Source organism: Crocodylus porosus, unplaced genomic scaffold, assembly GCF_001723895.1.
Source record: "Crocodylus porosus isolate Cpor-Errol unplaced genomic scaffold, CroPor_comp1, whole genome shotgun sequence".
Classification (NCBI taxonomy): Eukaryota; Metazoa; Chordata; order Crocodylia; family Crocodylidae; genus Crocodylus; species Crocodylus porosus.
The window spans coordinates 49,815,775-49,821,324 of record NW_017728918.1 but is presented as its reverse complement, the minus strand read 5'-3'; the positions used below and the strand labels follow the sequence as shown (position 1 = coordinate 49,821,324).

The window sequence follows — 5,550 nt, the reverse complement described above, 5'->3', positions numbered from 1 at the left end:
GTTAGTAATTGAGCAACATGATATGGTAAAAGCTGTGTTATCTGGCACTTTACCATCCAGAATTCTCTATTAACCAGCATCTGTCACAGACACCATCTTGCTATTTGGGATGCAGCCAAGTGGTGTCGCTAGTGGCAGTCTCATCCGCCATCCACCATTGTGATCACGTTATGATCACGTTGAGCTTATGTCTGTGCTTTTGATCACGTTGTGATTGCATTGAGCTTCTGCCTGTGCTTTTGCTGTGACTTCATTGCTGAATATTTCACCCATCCTGCAACTATGACAACCAATACTCCATCAACAAGCAGAGGACAGAAGCAAAAGCATGTTGTTTTGATGATTACACAGAAATTGGACATAATTAAGTACCTGGGAAAAGGAGAAAACAGGAGCAGGCTGATGCAGGAATTCAGTGTTGGCTCATCTGTGATCTATGACATCAACGCACAGAGGGCAGAGTTACTCCAGCTCATGACAAATTCAAATTGCTCTAATAAAGCAATTGAGCTATGCTGTACTCTGCACAAACCAAAATTGGAACAATTAGACAAGATACTGTATGAATGGTTTGCCTTAAAATGTTTGGACGGAGCTCCAATTTCTGGCTCAATGCAGATCAAAAAAGCAAAGGACTTCTAGCAACAAATGGGTATGATTGAGTCCTGTGTTTTTTCAGCTGGATGGTTGTCATGCTTCAAACTTTGCCATGGTATCTGAAGATTTGATGTGTGTAGAGAAAAAAAATCTGCTGATCATGAGGTTGCTGAAAAATATTGTGGATTTTTCCAGAAATTGGTTGTGGAGCATGGCGTATCCCCAGAGCAGATATGCGATGCCAATGAAACTGGCCTTTCTTGGTGTTGTTTGCCAACTACTACCCTAATTGGTGCAGGCGAGGTTGGTGCAGTTGATTTTAAGCAGAGCAAGGACCACCTGACTGTACTTATGTGTGCAAATGCAGCTGGCACACACAGAATCAAGTTGCTACTGGTTGGAAAATTCAGGCGACCAAGAGCATTCAAGGGTGTCATTCATATACCTGTTGAGTACAAGGTACAAACTAATGTATGGATGGACAAGGAAATATTTTTGCATTGGTTTCACCATGTCTTTGTACCAGCAGTGAAAGAGCATCTGAAGAAACTTGGAAAGCCAAAAGACACAACAGTTATTCTAATTTTAGACAACAGTCAAGCTCACCCTCCTGAAGCAGTTAGTGTCTGGAAATATTTTTACCATCTTCCTACCTGCAAATATCATAATTTCATAGTTTCATAGTTTCTAGGGTCGGAAGGGACCTGAGTAAATCATCTAGTCCGACCCCCTGCCATGGCAGGAAAGAGTACTGGGGTCAAACGACCTCAGCAAGGTGTTCATCTAACACTCTCTTAAAGACTCCCAGGGTAGGAGCCAGCACCACTTCGCTTGGAAGTTGGTTCCAGATCCTAGCCGCCCTGACTGTGAAGTAGCGCCTCCTGATATCTAGCCTAAAATATCACCTCAGTCATACAGCCTATGGATCAGGGAATTATTAAAAACCTGAAATCCATCTACAGAAGGGATTTTAGGAGGAAGCTACTCGACTATGAAGGCAGTCTCCAAGAATTTCAGTTGCAGTATACTACCAAGGATGCAATTTTCAATGTGGCATGTGCCTGGTGTGCTGTGAAGAGTACAACTTTAAGGAAGGCTTGGAGAAAATTGTGGGCAGCAGTGATGTTTGCAGAGGGATCTTCTGATGAAGAAGAATTTTCAGGTTTCAATGTGAGACATAAAAAAGAATCAGTAAAAGAGGTTCTTGATGTCCTTCAAAATGCTGACCCCACTAACCCACTCACTAAACTCGAAGATACTGAACTTGAAGAGTGGGTGAACATCGATCAAGACCTCGATGTTGTACAAACCCTTACTGATGTTCAAATTATAGAAAAGGTTGTGCATCCTGACAGGTCTAGTGCACCTGAACAAGACTCAGAAGAAGAAGACCACAGTGAAGAAACTAAAGTGGCTTGGGCTACTGCTGCACAATGTCTGGAAACATTCTTGAAATTTGCTGAGCAGCAGTCTTCTTATTCTGCTCAGGAAGTGATGCAACTTCATGTTGTTCACAACAATTTCCTGAAAAAAGGCAACTGACTTGCAGGCAGGCAGACATCCGCAGGTTGCTTCAAAGAGCTTCTGCAGCTTATGTCAAGGATCCAAGCAGCTTGTGTCAAGGATCAGATATTGCTGTTGATGATCCTCAAGAAGAGGCACATTCTGAAGCAGAACCATGTTCTGAGGCAACCTCTGATCTCAAGGTGCCTTCAGAAGCAGCTGAGAGGCAGTAATAGTACAGTATACTATTTTCTTTATTATTTCTTATATCATAGTTAAAATATTAAAAGTTATTATATCACAGTTAAAATGAAGGCTTAGTTTCTTTCTTGAAAAAAACCCTCTCAGATAACCGGCATATTTGATTATCCGGCAACCTCTATTCCCCAGGGATGCCAGTTAACAGTGCTTTTACTGTACCATTGTCTTGAAAAAAGACAAAAGTATTATATGAGAAAAGAGAACAAATTGTTTCCTAGCTTTTAAGAACTAGGGAATAATTACAGTAATTATCCAGAACCTGTTAGCAAATGTGGACTTTTTATTGGTGACCATTGCAGCAGAAATTGGAAGTTCAGTAAATATGCATAGCTATAATATGAAATATCTTTTTCAAAATTTAAATTTTAAAACATTTTTTTACTACTTATTCATTCCAAACTATCTAGCCTCTATCTACAGAACTTTAGATATTCTAAATTCTGCTTACGACTCTCTCTTAAGGGGATAAATAATTTGAAATGTTAAACTCTAACTTCTTTAGAAAATGAAAGTATCTAGTGGCATCAGGCCTTGTTAAACCTAACATTCTTGATTATTTTTCTGCATGGATTCATAAATATGAAATATCAAATAATGAACAATGAAATATAAAAATAAATTATGTATATTTTATATAAGAAAAAATTAATGTTCAGCTTCATAAAAAATATAACTTCTGAAGTGTCTTATCATTACTAATGTATCAAGTAGTCATTTTCCAGCATGCCAGTGAGTTAATTTTCTATACTCTGGGTACATTTATATTTCCTTTTGAATTCCACTGTACTGGCATCATTAAGCCAATACCTTTATCCTGCCAGATACAGAATTTCTCAATACTATTTCATGAAGCACTGCTAGTTTACTAAAAAGATTATCTGCTGTGGCTCTAAATGACCGAAGAAGAATGGCAAGTATACGTGCGGAATGGAGGGCAGGGTGTGTTTGTGGGGGGTTTGTTTGTCTGTGGTGATTCTGTATTTGCTCTCCTTCCACAAGAAAGGAAAAGATGTATTGTTTACATCTATCTGCTATGTATGTAAAAACACACCTGATAAAAACAACATCCTCAATATCACTCTAAATAAACTGCAAAATTCTTGATTCAGCAACACTATTTCTTGCAGGCATGGAACCTTTGACATGCAGTTGGTAGCAAAGTCACTCTGTCAAAGGAAAAGAATAAGCATCATTCAGAGGCTTATTACTCAGATCATGCCAGAGGAAAAGAATAGCACCATAGATAGCTATCCCTCTGGATGATCTCACCCTTAAAGTTCCAAACATTCAACAGCATTGCACCTCTGCCTTCTGGAATAGGAAGTAGATGATAAGCCTGTGCAAACAAGGAAGTATTCAGTTTGGATTTAGCCAATTTGGAGGATAGCGATTCAATTTGGTGATTCAAACCACTGTCCCCATTTGATTCAGCTGAATCAACTTTGAAAGATTCAGCATTGATTCAGAGAGATTTGGTGATACAGATCGGCCAGGGAGAGGCAGGCACAGCTGAGTGGCTGGAGGTTCTCTCGCCACTCCTCCAGCTGTTCTTGCCTCTCCCCCAGGTTGGGAGAGCCACAGGAGAAGCCCCTGTGGCTGTCCTGCCATGCTGGCCCTAGCCTCCTGGCACTTAAAAAAAAAAAAAAAGCCCCACGCTCCCCTGCCACAGCAGCAGCAATCAGGGCCTCTGAGCACTCATGGCAGAGCCCCCCTGTGCAGCACAGGGCAGTGGGGATCGCCCCCCACCCCGCCACACCTAATACCCATGTGGCAGCTGGCTCATGGCATGGATGCAGTGCAGCTTGGCAGGGTACTGTGCGCTGCCTGGGAACTGGGGCTGCCGGGGCTGCAGATGATTGCTGCAACCAGTGATTGCAGGGCATTTTTTTTATTTTTTTAAGTGCTGAGAGGCTGGGGCCAGGCAGGGCAGTGCTTCCTCCGTGGCTCCCTGCACCCAGAAAGAAGCAGGCACAGACGGAGGAGCTGTGGGAGAACCTGCAGCCACCTGTCTGTGCCTGCCTCTCCCCAGCTGATCTAAATCTGAATCTTTTACGAATCGATTCAGATGCTTCAAATCAATTCAGAGCTTTTAATGGCTTTCCTGATTAGATTTGGATTCCGAGATTCGGCCCCTGAATTGGGCCAGATCTCATCTGAATCAAATTGGTGACTGAAACTTTGCATAGCCCTAGTAGGTGATATTGCTGTTTTGCCAGATTTTTGGATGTAGTAATAGTGCTTTTGTTACTTGCTTTTATCCCATCATCTTTTATAATGTGAGAGAGAGTAAAATGAGGTGGAAGAAGGGGGAAGATTCTGCAAGAAAGAAGATATTCTTGGATATGCAAACACAAATAAATGGCTTTAAGCAGCTTACACAAACCAGCTTTTAGTCTTTCAAAACTTTCCTTCATCAGAGCCCAAACTAAGGCAATCTGAATTTTTGAGCCATGTCTCTTTGTGAACCCTGAACCCCACAATTAACTAGTATTTCAAAAAGTCATGTTTTTACAAATGTACTAACTTCTCTATTTAATTCCTCCAATCAATCAGAGCTTCTGTCTTGAAGGAATTAGTAGCAAGGTGGCCTCATAAATTTGGACAAAGTTCAGGGCTACCTGACCCAAACTGCCTTTGCCATTTTCCCATGTATTACTAAATGAAGCATATATTTTCTGAGACTAAAAAATATCTGATGTGTCCATTACATATTTTATTTTGTATACCTTAATATTTTGTTGAGAATTAGTTGACTTTGATTTCTCTTGGGGACTTTATATGCCTCCTAGCAACGATCTGTATTAGAGTAGAGCAGAAGTCCAAGTGTAGGCAGAATGAGAACTTAGCAAAATGGAATTGCCTAATGAATTTACATATCTAAGGAACATTACAGTTTCTGGCCTGGGACCTATTTGAATTACTCTTTGGAGCTTAGGTGACTAAACTCTGCCCAAGGAACTAATTTGAATCTGGCTCTGGGTTCAAAACCTTGAGTCTCACCCAGAAATGGGTTTTGTATCCAGTGAGGTTTACAGACAATTTGAATACTCTGCTCAGTTTGATGCACTATGTAATAATTGTGAAGCCAGAATCGAATCTAACTTCATATTTCTAAAGTAAACTGAAAATTTAACCTAAAATTTCAATGGTTTCTGTGGCGGGCCAGTAGGGGGCACTCCTGCGTTGAGC

At 40.8% G+C, this 5,550-nt stretch overlaps 1 pseudogene; it reads left to right on the top strand.

Moving 5' to 3' along the window:
* Positions 1 to 153: 153 nt before the first annotated feature.
* LOC109312110 lies at positions 154 to 2,139 on the top strand (annotated as a pseudogene).
* The last annotated feature ends 3,411 nt before the right edge of the window (positions 2,140 to 5,550 follow it).